The following is a 16,592-nucleotide window of genomic DNA, read 5'->3' as shown; positions in this document are numbered from 1 at the left end:
ACTATGGGAGGGAAGATTTGTGTTACATTTTTTAGTTTAGTTTTTTTTTTTTTAATTGCGTCATAAAAGACTGTATAGAAGCCGCAAATATGGTAACAAAAGGTTTCTTATGCCTGTTTCTCCAAAAACTCAAGCTTTTTATTTTTAAATAATTTCAAATGCAGCAGAATTGCAAATCCTTATCCAGATTTGCCAAATCTTAACATTTTGCCACATTTGCTATTGCTTTCTCTATACATATATGTATACATATGCACGCATGTACATATGTGTGATTTTAATATGTTACTTTTTTAAACATTTAAGAGTAAGTTTCAGAATCATGTCCTTTTTCCTCTGTTTCACGGTGTCTCTCCTAAGAAAAGACATTCTCTTATATAACCACACTGCAATCATCAAATTCAGAAAAACTGAAATTTCATGCTGTTGTTTAGTATGCAGTCTGTGTTCAAGTTTTCTCAATTGTTACAGTAACATTCTATGCTCATTACGCATTTCTGAATTTTGCATTTTTTGCCATATGCTCAGACGAACAAACAAAACAAAGATGGTCAGCAGAGTATCAGGATTCTGGGCCATTTTTGTTTCTGCAATTTTTTTGTGTTCTAAAAGATTACATTTTAGAAAAGTTTTCATGGTTTATTTCTTACTATAAATAAATTCAAACAGCAACTTTGTCCATTCTTGCAGGCATTAATGCCAGCCTCATTCATCGTATAGCAGCCAGAGTTCATAAAGGGTTGTACCTACTCTTAATCAGCATAATCCCATCCCCCTAAATGCAAGAATGTGGAAGGAATCCACCCCTAAACCAATCACTGTGGGGCATTCTCTCAGCTACTGAGAATGGTTCAGGGGCAGGCACATGACCTAAATTCATCCAGTTGGACAGCCTGTGCCTTTTGTTTACGGTTGGAGGTAGGAAAGCAGCCTCTGTTCTTCTGAAGTAAGGGATGTGAGTCCTAGAAATCTGAATAAGAAAACTGTAGGGAAACCTTGAGAGGTCTGACCTGCTCTATCTCTGAAGGTTTGCAGTTATAAGATCCGATACACATTTCTTTTGTATTGTCAAGTTGAGTTTCTTCTCTTTTTTTTTCTTTTCTTTGAGACAGGGTCTAGCTCTGTTGCCCAGGCTGGAGTGGAGTGGCACGATCTCAGCTCACTGTGACCTCTGCCTCCTGGGCTGAAGCCATCCTCCCACCTCAGCCTCCCAAATAGCTGGGACTACAGGTACACACCACCACGTCCAGCTAATTTTTGTATTTTTTGTAAAGACAGGGTTTCAGTATTTTGCCCAAGCTGGTCTCGAAGTCCTGAGCTCAAGCAATCCACCCACCTCGGCCTCCCAAAGTGCTGGAATTATAGGCCTGAGCCACCATACCAAGCCAAGTTGAGTTTCTTTTGCTTGAAAGTACTGACTACTATGTGCCCAGAAGTGTTCTGAGTGTTTACCATGTATTAATACACTTGATCTTCACAACTGTGAGGTAGTACTGTTATTTGCTCTATTTCACAAAAGAGAGCACTGAATCACAAGTTATGTAAGTTGTCCAGAATCACACAGCCAGTAAATGGCAAAGACAGGATTCAGCCATAAGCAGTCTGGTTCCAGGATCTGTGTTCCAAACCACTATTCTGTACTTGCACCTAAAAACAACCTGAAACAGAAGTATAATGCCCAAAATTGCCTTTGAAAGATACGATATAGTCAGGCACAGTGGCTCACATCTATAATCCTAGCACTTTGGGAGGCCGAGGTGGGCAGATCACTTGAGGTCAGGAGTTCAAGACCAGCCTGGCCAACATAGGGAAACCCTGTCTCTACTAAAACATACAAAAAATTAACTGGGCGTGGTGGCAAGCACCTGTAACCCCAGCTACTTGGGAGGCTGAGGCAGGAGAATTGCTTGAATCTGGGAGGCAGAGGTTGCAGTGAGCCGAGATCACACCATTGCACTCCAGCCTGGACAACAAGAGCGAAACTCCATTTCAGAAAAAAAAAGACTAGCCCGTCCAACATGGCAAAACCCTGTCTCTCCTAAAAATATAAAAAATTAGGCAGACGTGGTAGCACACACCTGTGGTCCCAGCTACTCAGGAGGCTAAGATACAAGCATCACTTACACCTGGGAGGTAGAGGTTGCAGTAAGCTGAGATGGCGCCACTGCACTGCAGCCCAGGCGACAATGCAATACGCCGTCTCAAAAAAAAAAAAGTCCTATCATTTACGACCAAGTTTTAGCTGATGTATTTAGTCCACTAGCATAGTCTGCTTAGGTTACCATAACAAAGTACTACAGGCTGAGAGGCTTAAATAACAAACATTTATTTTTCTCACATTTCTGGATCACGAAATCTGAAATAAGGGTGCCAGAGTGGTCAGTTTCCAGGAAGGGCCCCCCTCTTTGGCATCCAGATGACCACGCCTAATTGTGTGCTAGCATGATCTCTTCATTTTAGCGCAGAGGAGGGAAAGTCAAAGCTCTCTGGTGTCTCTTCTTTTTTTTTTTTTTTAGATGGAGTCTCGCCCTGTCGCCCAGGCTGGAGTGCAGTGGCGCGATCTCAGCTCACTGCAACCTCCACTTCCTGGTTTCAAGTGATTCTCCTGCCTCAGCCTCCCGAGTAACTGGGATTACAAGTTCATGCCACCACACCCGGCTCATTTTTGTAGTTTTAGTAGAGACGGGGTTTCACCATGTTGGCCAGGCTGGTCTCGAACTCCTGACCTCGTGATCCACCCACCTCGGCCTCCCAAAGTGCTTGGATTACAGGCGTGAGCCACTGCGCCCGGCCTGATGTCTCTTCTTATAAGGACACTAATCTCATCATGAGGGCCCCACCCTCATGAATTCATCTCAACCTCCCAGAGGCCCTATTTCCAAATACTATCATACTGGGAGTTAGGTTTTCAACATATGAATTTTTGAGGGGGATGCAAACATTCAGTTCTTAATATCCATTCATCAGCCTGGGCAACATAGTGAGATGCCCTCCTCCAAACCACCATCTCTACAAAAATTAAAAAAAAAAAAAAAAAATTAGCAGAGGCTGGGAGCAGTGGCTAACGCCTGTAATCCCAACACTTTGGGAGGCCGAGGCAGGTGGATCACTTGAGGTCAGGAGCTCGAGACCAGCCCAGCCAACATGGTGAAACCCTGTCTCTACTGAAAATACAAAAATTAGCCAAGCGCGGTGGCTCGTGCCTATAGTCCCAGCTACTCAGGAGGCTGAGGCACAAGAATCACTCAAACGCAGGGGCAGAGGTTGCAGTGAGCTGAGATTGTGCCACTGCACTCCAGCTTGAGCAACAGAATGACACTCTGTCTAAAAAAATAAATAAATAAAAATTAAAAATTAGCCAAGCATGGTGGTGTATGCCTGTAGTCCCTGCTACTTGGGAGGCTGAGGTGAGAGGATGGCTTGAGCCTGGGAGGCGGAGGCTGCATTGAGCCGAGATTACACCACTGCATTCCAGCCTGGGTGGCAGAGTGAGGTGCTGTCTCAAAAAAAAAAAAAAAAAAAAAAAAATCCATTCAGATTCTCTTCCTTGAAAATATGAATGTTGAGTGAAAACATGCAAAGAAAGAAAGAAAGGGGCCGGAGCTGAGCTGGCTGAAAGACATAGGACCACCAGCTGCTGAGGCTGAGGCCCTTTAGTTTCTGTCTTTCTAGGCCATCTTGTAAACTCATGTTTCAGTTCTGTGAACTATATAACATCCCTCAAACACACCACTATCTCACTTTTTTCTTCTTTTTGAGACAGGGTCTTGCTCTGTCATCCCGGCTGGAGTGCAGTGGCACGATCAGAGCTCCCTGCAGCCTCAACCTCCTGGGCTGAAGTGATTCTCGCACATCGGCCTCCCAAGTAGCTGAGACTACAAGCATACGCCACCACGCCCAGCTAATTTTTGTATTTTTTGTAGAGATGGGATTTTGCCATGTTGCCCAAGCTGGTCTAGAACTCCTGGGCTCAAGAGATCTGCCCACCCCAGCCTCCCAAAGTGCTGAGATTACAGGCGTCAGCCACCGTGCTCATCCAAATACAGCCCTTTCTGATTTGAGTGTGGCAGCAATCCCTAATTATCCACCAAAACTCATGTTTCACCTTCCATTTGGTCTACTTGTTGCTGGTAGACGGGTACCTAGCCAGTGACTCTACTTTTCAGTTTCCTTGGATCCAGGTGAGGCCATAAGTCTAGTTCAAGTGAAAGTAATGCATTTGTCTAATGGGTTAGCGCTTACAAAACGGTGTCTCTCTCTCTCCTTTCCCTGGCTTGAAGCAGACAAGCCTGGCCACACTGGGAGCCCTATGAGGAAGGTGGTAGAGCTGCAACATGGAAGGAACCTGGGTCCCTGTGTCAGCTGAAGAGTCTCCAAACCCATCCTAGGTTTACTTGCCTGTTCCTGAGTCTGCAGGTGGGAAGGATGTTCCCAGCTGCTGGCAGAACCCCCACGCTGGCTTTCTTACCCTCTGCGTCACTGTGGCAGGCTTGGCTAAATGAAGGCCATTGGTGCTCCCTTCCCCACAAAAACAGTAACTCAGAAGCAAAACCGCATCCTTGGGGAAACTGCAGAGATTAGTGCCACATATGGAGACTCCTCAGTAAAGAACTATCCTCGTTTTGAGAAAGAGCTCTTGATCACCTACTGAACTCCAAATAAAAATGTAACCTGCCTGGTGGGGTGGCTCATGCCTGTAATCCCAGGACTTTGGGAGGCCAAGATGGGTGGATTGCTTGAGCCCCAGAGTTCGAGACCAGCCTGGGGAACATGGCAAAACCCCATCTCTACAAAACATAGCTAGGCGTGGTGGCATGCACCTGTAGTCCCAGCTACTCAAGAGGCTGAGACGGGACGATTTCGTGAACCTAGGAGGTGGAGGTTGTAGTGAGCAGAGATCATACCACCACACTCCAGCCTGGGTGCCAGAACAAGACCCTGTCTCAAAAAAAAAAAAAAAAAAAAACTAGCCAGGCTTGGTGTGTAGCCAGCCCTGGCGGCACGTGTCTGTAGTCCCAGCCACTCAGGAGGCTAAAGTGGGAGAATCACCTGAGCCCAGGAGGTCGAGGCTGCAGTGAACCATGTGATCATGCCACTGTGCCATAGCCTGGGTAACAGATCAAGACCCTGTCTCAAAAACAAACAAAATAAAACCAATGTAATGTGAGCTACTCATGACGAATTGGGCATTATCTGATCCCATGAAGTTGGGTGGGCACAGCAGCACTCCATAACGAAGTAGAAGTGGGATGGGAGGGACCTGGACCAAGAGGACCCAGAAGGTAGAAGAAAACTGCATGAACAAGTGACTTATGTTCCCAGCTGCCGACTCCTGCCAACAGATTACATCTGTGGCCTCATGGGACAATCAATGACCAGCAAGATGAAGGTCAAGCTAGGCGCTCTGCATACTATGTTGACATTAGCTGAAGTGGATTGCTCCTGACCGATGGCCTTACATGTAGGCAACCTAATATAGTTCGGCTATTTATTTCCTCCAAATCTCATGTTGAAATTTGACTCCCAGTATTGGAGGTGGGGCCTAGTGGGAGGCGTTTGGGTTATGAGAACAGATCTCTTACTAATGGCTTGGTGCCCTCCCCATGGTAACAAGGGAGTTCTGACTGTCAGTTACTGTGAGATCTGACTCTTTTTCTTTCTTTTTCTTTTTCTTTTTCTTTTCTTTCTTTTTTTTTTTTTTTTTTTTGAGATAGAGTCTCGCTCTGTCGCCCAGGCTGGAGTGCAGTGGCGCCATCTCCGCTCAATGCAAGCTCTGCCTCCTGAGTTTACACCATTCTCCTGCCTCAGCCTCCCAAGTAACTGGGACTACAGGCGCCCGCCACCACGCCCGGCTAATTTTTTTTTGTATTTTTAGTACAGACGGGATTTCACCGTGTTAGCCAGGATGGTCTCCATCTCCTGACCTCGTGATCCACTCGCCTCCGCCTCCCAAAGTGCTGGGATTACAGGCCAGCACACCCGGCCACCACACCCGGCCCTTTCTTTTTCTTTCTAAAATGGAGACGGGGTCTCACTATGTTGCCCAGGCTAGTCTCAAACTCTTGGGCTCAAGCAATCTCCCCACCTCGGCCTCCCAGAGTGCTCACAGGTGTGAGCCACTGTGCCTGGCTGAAGTCTGACTGTTAAAAAGAGCCTGGGCCGGGCATAGTGACTCATGCCTGTAATCCCAACACTTTGGGAGGCCAAGGTGGGTGGATCACTTGAGGTCAGGAGTTAGAGACCAGCCTGGCCAACACGGTGAAACCCCGCCTCTACTAAAAATACAAAAATTAGCTGGGAATGGTGGCATATGATTGTAATCCCAGCTACTCAGGAGGCTGAGGCAGAAGAATCACTTGAACCTGGGAGGAAGAGTTTGCAGTGAGCCGAGATCGTGCCACTGCACTCTAGCCTGGGTGACAGAGTGAGACTCCATCTCGAAGCTTCCTGAAGCCCTCACCAGAAACAGATACTGGCACCATACCTCTTGTACAGCCTGCAGAACCATGAGCCACTAAACCTCCCCTTTTTAAAAAAATACAAATTACCTAGCCTCAGGTATTCCTTTATAACAATACAAAATGGACTAACACACAGCTCTGAAGGAAAGTAAGTAGTCAAACTCCCTAGTGGGTAGAACCTTGAAGCATGCAGCTGGTACACATTTTTCTGAAAGAGCAGACATCCTGAGGTGAGATCCACACTGATTCCCAAACAGTGAAAACCAGTTTAGCTGGCTGGTTGGTATAAGGGTCATTAATTTTGTTTTTGTTGCCCAGCGGATATGCACACTTCTATTAAAAGAATAATTCCTAACTTTCCTGCAGGAACCAGAGCTCACCCACACCAGTCCATGTGGTTGGATGAGGTTGACTTCATACCCTGAGTGGACTCTAACTGGCATAAGCCAAGGAGGAAACCCTTCCCCTAGGTCACAGGGATGGTTTCATGGAGAGCGTATAACTCAATAGGGACCTGTAAGCATCAGGCCTGGGATTTTGACTAATAGGGGAGAGATGTACTTCCTCTACACTTGGAATTATGATAATGGATGTAAAGTCTGGAGCTGCTGTAAATATTTTACCACTGTAAGGAAAGAGCCTGGAGCCTGTCTGAAAATAGAGCGACAATAGAACAAAGTAGAACAGGTTCAAGAGAGACACCAGATTCTGATTTCTTTTATTGCATTTATTTATTTATTTATTTATTTTTTATTTTTTTTATTTTTATTTTTTATTTTTGAGACAGAATCTCACTCTGTTGCCCAGGCTAGAGTGCAGTGGCGCGATCTTGGCTCACTACAAGATTCGCCTCCTGGGTTCACGCCATTCTCCTGCCTCAGCCTCCCGAGTAGCTGGGATTACAGGCACCCGCCACCACGCCTAGCTAATTTTTTTTTTTTTTTTTTTTTTTTGGATTTTTAGTAGAGACGGGGTTTCACTGTGTTAGCCAGGATGGTCTTGATCTCCTGACCTTGTGATCCGCCCGCCTCGGCCTCCCAAAGTGCTGGGATTACAGGCATGAGCCACCGCACCCGGCTGATTTCTTTTAAACCCCTAATCAAGACACATCTGAAAGGCAGACCTATCTCTGGACTCTTTTTTTTTTTTTTTTGAGACAGAGTTTTACTCCGTCTCCCCAGGCTGGAGTGCAGCGGCTTGATCTTGACTCATTGCAACAGCCACTTCCTGGGTTCAAGCGATTTTCCTGCCTCAGCCTCCCGAGTAGCGGGGATTACAGGCACCTGCCACCATGCCCAGCTAATTTTTGTATTTTTAGTAGAGACAGAGTTTTGCCATCTCTACTGGAGTTGGCCAGGCTGGTCTCGAACTCCTGACCTCAGGTGATCCACCGGCCTTGGCCTCCCAAAGCGCTGGGATTACAGGCACGACCAACCACGCCCGGTCTGGACTTTTGTTATTATTATTATTTTTTTTAGAGACAGGGTCTTGCTCAGTCACCCAGGCTGGAGTATAGTGGCTCAATCATAGCTCACTGCAGCCCCAAACTCCTGGGTTCAAGCAATTGTCCTGCCGCACCATCCCAAGTACCTGATACTACAAGTGCACACCACCACACCTGGATAATTAATTTTTTTTTTTTTTTTGGTAGAAAAAGGGGGTCTCCCTCTGTTGGTTACACAAACCCCTGGCTTCAAGTGATCCTCCTACCTCAGCCTACCAAAGTACAGGGATTACATGCATGAGCCACTGCACCCAGCCTTCTTATTTGAGGTGGCAAATTCCTTTATTCATAAGCCAACTTAGGATTGGGTCTTCTGCCTCTTGCAACCAAAAGAGTCATAAACAATACAGTCAGGAATTTGTGAGAGGAAGATAGGATTGACAACAAAGGTGGTTTGGAGAAGGGGTAGATGTATGGATCTTTTGGAATGAACTTAGAAGGTGTGGATTTGAGTTATACGGATGTTCACCCAAAGGCCTCCACTGTGGAATAGGCTATTAATATTCAGGTGGGCATGATGGCCTGCTCTGTAGATGTCCATCATCCTCCTTCCCCTGCCAGGCTAGTGCTTGCTTGATGGGATCATGAACCACATGGCCAAGGCAGCAGAGACAGAGGCTGTTCACTTCCTACTACTGAGTCTGGTCTGGCTACTATTCCTGCTGGGGACCCAATCAGCCCTGATGTTGACTTCACACCCTGAAGGGACCATTCAGTTACCTGGTGATCATGACAATAACATTGGACCCTTTCCATAATAGATCAGGAGGAAGAGACATTTTATCTGGATTGGGCCATATTTACTTTCCAATGTGTCACTCTGCTGCCAGCACCACCATCCATTCACTTTCTTTTTTTTTGAGACGGAGTCTTGCCCTGTCGCCCAGGCTGGGGTACAGTGGCATGATCTCGGCTCACTGCAACCTGCACCTTCCAGGTTCAAGCGATTCTCCTCCCCCAGCCTCCCGAGTAGCTGAGATTACAGTCGCGTGCCACTACGCCCAGCTACATTTTTGTATCTTTAGTAGAAACGGGGCCACCATGTTGACCAGCCTGGTCTTGAACTCCTGATCTCATGATCCGCCCACCTCGGCCTCCCAAAGCGCTGGGATTACAGACATGAGCCACCGCGCCCGGCCCCTCCTTTCACTTTGCAAGTCTTTTATGCTGTCATGGATTCCCAGACAGACAACACTGCTCCAACCAAGAAACTCACCTCACAGCGAAATTATGGAATTGCAAATCAAAATAATGAGATACCGCTACACATCTATTGTAATGGCTAAAATGCAAAACACTGACAACACCAAATTCTGGTGAGGATATGGAAACAAGAGGAACTCTCATTCATTGCTAGTGGGAATGCAAAATGGTACAGCAACTTCAAAAGATAGTTTGGCAGTTTCTTACAAAGGTAAACATAGTCTTACCATACCATCCAGCAATCGCAATCCATGGTATTTATCCAAGTGAGTTGAAAACGTATGTCTACACAAAAACCTCCACCTGCACACAACGTTTATAGCAGCTTTATTTATTTATTTATTTTTTTTTACTTTTTAGTTTTTTAGTTTAGTTTTGTTTTTTTAATTATACTTTAGGTTTTATGGTACATGTGCGCAATGTGCAGGTTAGTTACATATATATACTTGTGCCATGCTGGTGCGCTGCACCCACTAACTCTAGCATTAGGTATATCTCCCAATGCTATCCCTCCCCCCTCCCCCCACCCCATATAGCAGCTTTATTCGTAATTGCCAAAATTTGAACCAACCAAGATGTGCTTCCATAGGTGAATGGATAAACAAACTGTGGTACATCCATATAATGGAATTTCTTTTTCAGATTTTTTTTCTTTTCTTTCCTTTTTTTTTGAGACAGGATCTTGCTTTGTTGCCCAGACTGGAGTGCAGTGGCGTGATCATTGCTAACAACCTCAAACTCCTGGGCTCCAGTGATCCTCTGCCTCAATCTCCCAGGTAGCTGTGTAGAGGAATGCACCATCATGCCCAGCTAATATATTTTTTTATTTTTTGTAGAGATGGAGTCTTGTCATTTTGCCCAGGCTAGTCTCGAAGCTCCTGGGCTCAAGCAATCCTCCTACCTTGGTATACAAACATACAATGGAATATTATTCAATGATAAAAAAAAAAAAGGCTGGGCCAGGCATGGTGGCTCACGCCTGTAATACCAGCACTTTGGGAGCCCGAGGCGGGCGGATCACCTGAGGTCAGGAGTTTAGGACCAGCCCAGTGAAACCCCGTCTCTACAAAAAAAATACAAAAATTAGCCAGACGTGGTGGCATGCACCTGTAATCCCAGCTACTAGGGAGGCTGAGGCAGGAGAATCACTTAAACTTGGGAAGCAGAAGTTGCAGTGAGCTGAGATTGAGCCACTGCACTCCTGCCTGGGTAATAGAGCAAGACTGTCTCAAAAAAAGAAAAGAAAAGAAGGCTGGGCATGGTGGCTCATGCCTAGAATCCCAGCAGTCTGGGAGGCTGAGGTGGGCAGATTGCTTGAGTCCAGGAGTTTGAGACCAGCCTGGGCAACATGGTGAAACCTGGTCTCTACAAAAAATATAAAAATTAGCCAGGCGTGGTGGTGCACGCCTGTCATCCCAGCTACTTGGGAGGCTGAGGCAGAAGGATCATTTGAGCCCGGGAGTTGGAGGCTGCAGTAAGACATGATTGCATCACTGCACTCCAGCCTGGGCAACAGAGTGAGAACCAGTCTCAAAAAAACAAGCAGACCGGGCACGGTGGCTCACACCTGTAATCCCAGCACTTTGGGAGGCCAAGGCAGATAGATCACTTGAGGTCAGGAGTTTGAGTTTGAGATCAGCCTGGCCAAAACAGTGAAACCCCGTCTCTACTGAAAATACAAAATATAGGCTGGGTGCGGTGGCTCACACCTGTAATCGCAGCACTTTGGGAGGCCGAGGTGGGTGGATCACCTGAGGTCAGGAGTTTGAGACCAGCCTGGCCAACATGGAGAAACCCCATCTCTACTAAAAATACAAAAATTAGCCGGGTGTGGTGGCATGTGCCTGTAATCCCAGCTACTCCAGAGGTTGAGGCAGGAGAATTGCTTGAACCCAGGAGTGGAGGTTGCAGTGAGCCGAGCTCATAGCCACTGCACTCCAGCTTGGGTGACAGAGTGAGACTCCATCTCAAAAAAAAAAAAAAAAAAAATTTAGCCAGGCATGGTGGCACACACCTATAGTCCCTGCTACTTGGGAGTCTGAGGCAGAAGAGAGAATTGCTTGAACCCAGAAGGTGGAGGTTGCAGTGAGCCGAGATTGCGCCACTGCACTCTAGCAAGGGTGACAGAGCGAGACTCCATTTCGAAAAAAAAAAAGATTACTGGTTGGAAAGGGTTTCAGGGGAGGAAAGGGAGAATGAATAGGTGGAATAAGGCATTTTAAAGGCAGTGAAACTATCCTGTGTGATAGTGTAACAGTGGATATTGGACATTATACCTTTGTCAAAAGCCATAGAGTGCAAAATACAAAGAGTGAACCCTATAGTGTCAACTATGGACTTTCATAATAATGTATATTAAATATTATTATATTATTAATATTAATTATTATATTGTTAATGAAGTTAATTATAATGTATCAGTATTAGTTTATCAGTTGTAACAAATATACCATACTAACGCAAGCTGTTAATAACGGGAAATTGGTGAGGGAAAGTGAAGGAATATACAGGTACCCTCTGTACTTTCCACTCAATATTTCTGCAAACCTAAAACTGCTAAAAAATAATAAAGTCAGTTAATTAAGAAAATATGCTGCAATGTGAAAACTAGAGCATATCGCCAAACTTTCTGTATTCTGTTACATTAAAATCCACTAGTCTGGCCGTGTGGTGGTGGCTCATTAGTCTGTACTCCACTTGGATGCATATTTTACCTTTACCCATGCAGGAATATCCAACATTATGCACTGGTCATTTGAAACACATTACACTAAGAGGTATGCAGATCTTCCAAGTGTTGACACATTGAATTGTATAACATCAAAACACTGCACTCATTAAACAGAAATGTCTTTAAGTATTTGAAAGCTATGAAGCTTACAGTGGTGGATACAAGGTTTCAAGCTTTTAAATGTTCCCTTGACAGTTTTTTTTTTTTTTGACTCGGAGTCTCACTCTGTTGCCAGGCTGGAGTGCACTGGCGCCATCTAGGCTCACGGCAACCCCCCGCCTCCCAGGTTCAAGAGGTTCTCCTAACTCAGCCTCCTGAATAGCTGGGACTACAGGCGCGTGCCACCACGCCCAGCTAATTTTTGTGTTTTTAGTAGAGATGGGGTTTCACCATGTTGGCCAGGATGGTCTTGATTTCTTGACCTCATGATCCACCCTCCTAGGCCTCCCAAAGTGCTGGGATTACAGGCCTGAGCCACCGCGCCCGGCCTTCCCTTGAAAATGTAAGTTATTTCATTAGCCACAAACAGTGTAAATTGTTTTCCTTGAAGCGACATGCTCACTTTGTTCATTTTCTAAAAAATATCTGCAAAATGCCCAACTCTGAATAATCTAGTTTGTCGGTCAGTTGTTCCTTCAATGAAAATGCGGTACGACTGAAAAGCAGCTAGTTCGGAGTGCAACTCCAATATCCCACAAGTGCTTTACTCAAGCAAAAACCATTGTATTTTGGTATGCATAGAGGTGATTTATTCATACTTCCCATTGTCAAAGAAAATATTAAAAAGCTGTGCACTCAAGCGTTGAAACTTAATACACTTAATTATTCTTACAGCATCACCAAGGATATGCTACAGTAAACCTGGCTTTTTCCCTCTGCCAGTGCACAAAGGTAAAGAATATGACTCTTATTAGTTTAGTTCAAATGCCTTAAATTTGCTATTTCACCCGCTATTGCTTCTGCACCATCGGTGCAAATGTCAACGCAATAAATAACCTGTTTTCATGAAAAGCATTTCCTGAATGCCTCAGAGTTCACAGGCCAAGGGTAACAAAAGAGTTAAGTGACACATCACACACAGACTAAATTAGAAAGATGTGCACCAAAATGTTAATACATTTTGTAGGAGTGGTTAACTCCGACTTACAGAATTTCGATTTTCTTTTTTTTTCCCCTAGACAGAGTCTTGCTCTATCGCCCAGGTTGGAGTGCAGTGGTGCAATCTCGTCTCGCTGCAACCTCTGCCTCCCAGGTTCAAGCGATTCTCCTGCCTCAGCCTCCCCAGTACCTGGGATTACAGGCACGCGCCACCACAGCCGGCTAATTTTTGTATTCTTGGTAGAGACGGGGTTTCACCATGTTGGCCGGGCTGGTCTCGAACTCTTGACCTCGTAATCCGCCAGCCTCGGCTTCCCAAAAGTGCTGGGATTACAGGCTTGAGTTACTGCGCACGGCCCTTTTTTTTTTTTTTTTTTGAAACAGAGTCTTGCTGTATCACCCAGGCTGCAGTGCAGTGGCGGGATCTCGGTTCACTGCAGCCTCCGCCTCCCCGGTTCAAGCGATTCTCCTGCCTCACCCTCCGAAGCAGCTGGGACTACAGGCGCTCGCCACCACGCCCCGGTAATTTTTGCATTTTTAGTAGAGATTAGGTTTCACCTTGTTGGCCAGGCTGGTCTCGAACTTCTGACCTAAAGTGAACCGCCCGTTTCGGCATCCCAAAATGCTGGGATTACAGGCGTGAGCCACCCAGCCCGGCCCAATTTCCAGTCTCTTTACTTGGCTTACCCTTTTTTTTTTTTTTTTTTTTTTTTTTGAGACCATCTTGCTCTGTCGCCCAGGCTGGAGTGCAGTGGCACAATCTCGGTTTACAGCAACCTCCGCCTCCCAGGTTCAAGCGATTCTCCTGCCTCAGCTTCCCTGGTAGCTGGAATTACAGGCGCACGCCACAAAACGCCCGGCTAATTTTTTTTTATTTTTAGTAGAGACGGGATTTCACCACGTTGGCCAGGCTGGTCTCCAACTCCTGACCTCAAGTGATCCGCCAGCCTCAGCCTCCCAAACTGCTGGGATTACAGGCATGAGCCACCACGCCCGGCCGGCTTAGCCATATTTTATACAAACTTGTGAAGAACAAGTGTTACGTGTCTAAGAAGAAAACGAAATTGTGTATTTGTAAAAGTCACAAATGCAGCATCTTTACATGCAACAAGCATACAGATAGTGTGCATGGCACCAGAAAGTCTCCAAATCTTTACTCAAAACTTAACTTCAGGATGTTGGTTGGGGGAGTGGGGGGAGCCAAACCCGTACTATTTTGCACTTAGGGACTTTGTTATGTTCATTTTCCCTTTACTCCAGAGGGAAAGAAGAGTCAGGGGGAGGAAAACGGCTGAAGGTGAATGGCCGTAGGGACAGAGGTTAGATTTGAAGTTCTCGTGGGGTGGAAAAGCCTGTTCACCCAGGAGCCCAACAGTTCCCAGCACATAACAGGTTATCACATTAATCTCTGCTGAATAAACGCGGGAAAGAAACAGAAGACAGGGACAAAAAGGTTGGCGGGAGAGGGAGGCTGCGGGAGGATTTCAAGATCTGCAGTGGCTCCCAACGCCGCCTGCCCTGCAGAGGGTCCCGGGGAACTTTGTAAAATGAAAGCGCCCAGGTCCGCTCAAGTCAACTGAACTAGAATGGGATGGGGCAGGCACTGGAACCTTGTTTAAAGTTCCCCAGGTGAGACCAATGGACAACTGGAGTTAAGAACGCTTGAAGAACCCGACAGGAAGGATAGCACCCAAACCCGGCGGGGCGGATGCCATGCAGTTACCAGGCAGGAGGGCTCGGAGGGTCACGCGCAGGCGCTCCGGGGCCCTTGCGGCCGCTCCGGGCCCACGGCGCAGGCGCGCGGGAAGTCCAGGCGGCCGACAGGCACCGCGACGCAGAAAAGCGCAGGCGCGTGCCGCCACCGCTGGGGGCGGCGGCCAAATCATTTGCGGCTCGGCGCGAGACCGCGATGCGCGGGGGCGGGAGCGTGATGATGGCATCGCGTAAGGAGAGGGTGTGAGAAGCCGGATCCTGTGGTGACCCAGTGGCCTAATGGATAAGGCATCAGCCTCCGGAGCTGGGGATTGTGGGTTCGAGTCCCATCTGGGTCGCGAAAGATTAGTTTTGGTGGAAGAGAGGGCGATCATTGCACAGTAGATGAAGAGATGGTTCTTTCGGTTCTTGGCAGCTATCGTTATCACAAATGAAGAGGTGCTTTTGAGAGTTTTAAAAACACTGTCAGCGAATGGGTACTAAAATACGATCAGACCTAGTGTTCGGAAGCACAGTAGGGTAATTATAGCTAACGGTAATTTACTGTATATTTCAAAGTAGCTAGAAGAAAATATTTGAATGCTCCTAACACAAAGAAATGATCAGTGTTTGAGGTGACAGCTATCCCAGTTACCCTGATTTGATCATTACACATTATACGAATGTAACGCAATATCACTTGTTATTCGGGGTGGGGTGGCTCACGCCTGTAATTCCAGGTTTTTAGGAGGCCAAGGCGAGAGAATCACTTGAGTCCGGGAGTTTGAGACCAGCCTGGGCGACATAAGGAGACGACACTACCCCCAACCCCAACCTCCCCAGAAAAAAATTTTAAAATTAGCAGTAAGTTATAATATGATTGGGCCACTGCACTCCAGCCTGGGTAACGGAGCTAGACCCTGTCTCAAAAAACAAAAACAAAAAAATTCAAAATCGATATGAAGTATCAATCTTTAAAAAGAATTTTAAAACCAGGCCATGGCTCATTCCTGTAATCCCAGCACTTCGGGAGGCCGAGGCGTCACCTGAGGTCAGGAGTTCGAGAACAGACTGACCAACTGTTGAAATACTAAATACAAAAAATTAGCCGCAGCCGGGCGCAGTGGCTCATGCCTGTAATCCCAGCACTTTGGGAGGCCGAGGCGGGCGGATTACGAGGTCAGGAGATGGAGACCATCCTGGCTAACACGGTGAAACCCTGTCTCTACTAAAAATACAAAAAATTAGCCGGGCGTGGTGGTACGTGCCTGTAGTCCCAGCTACCCGGGAGGCTGAGGCAAGAGAATAGCGTGAACCCGGGAGGCAGAGCTTGCAGTGAGCCGAGATCGCGCCACTGCACTCCAGCCTGGGCGACAGAGCAAGACTCCGTCTCAAAAAAAAAAAAAAAAAAAAAAAAAAATTAGCCGGACGTGGTGGTGCATGCCTGTAGTCCCAGCTACTTGGGAGGCTGAGGCAGGAGAATCGCTTGAACCCACGAGATGGAGGTTGCAGTGAGCCGAGATTGCGCCATTGCACTCAAGCCTGGGCAACAAGAGCAAAACTCTGTCTCAAAAAGAAAAAAAAAAAAAAATTAAAAAACCAAAATGGCCGGGCACGGTGGCTCACGCCTGTAATCCCAGCACTTTGGGAGGCCGAGGCAAAAAACACTGTCATTGAGAGCTTGCAAGTGAACACGAAATCTGCCCCCTAAAAAGAAATATTTTCTTAAAAAAAAAATTATTGGCTGAGCACCGTGGCTCACACCTGTAATCCCAGCACTCTGGAAGGCCAAGGTGGGCGGATCACCTGAGGTCAGAAGTTCAAGACCAGCCTGGCCATGGTGAAACCCCGTCTCTACTAAAAACACAAAAAATTAGCCAGGCGTGGTGGTGCACGCCCGTAA

The 16,592-nt window shown here is 46.6% G+C and overlaps 1 non-coding gene across 1 annotated transcript; it reads left to right on the top strand.

The window, feature by feature from the left end:
- The first annotated feature begins 14,975 nt into the window (after nucleotides 1–14,975).
- On the top strand, nucleotides 14,976–15,048 carry TRNAR-CCG (transfer RNA arginine (anticodon CCG)). The gene has a single exon. It is a non-coding gene; the product is annotated as a tRNA-Arg (tRNA).
- The last annotated feature ends 1,544 nt before the right edge of the window (nucleotides 15,049–16,592 follow it).

The sequence above is a fragment of the Pongo abelii genome, chromosome 19 (genome assembly GCF_028885655.2).
Source record: "Pongo abelii isolate AG06213 chromosome 19, NHGRI_mPonAbe1-v2.0_pri, whole genome shotgun sequence".
Lineage (NCBI taxonomy): Eukaryota > Metazoa > Chordata > Mammalia > Primates > Hominidae > Pongo > Pongo abelii.
The sequence above is the reverse complement of the archived record's forward strand: the minus strand, read 5'-3'. Positions and strand labels throughout refer to the sequence as shown.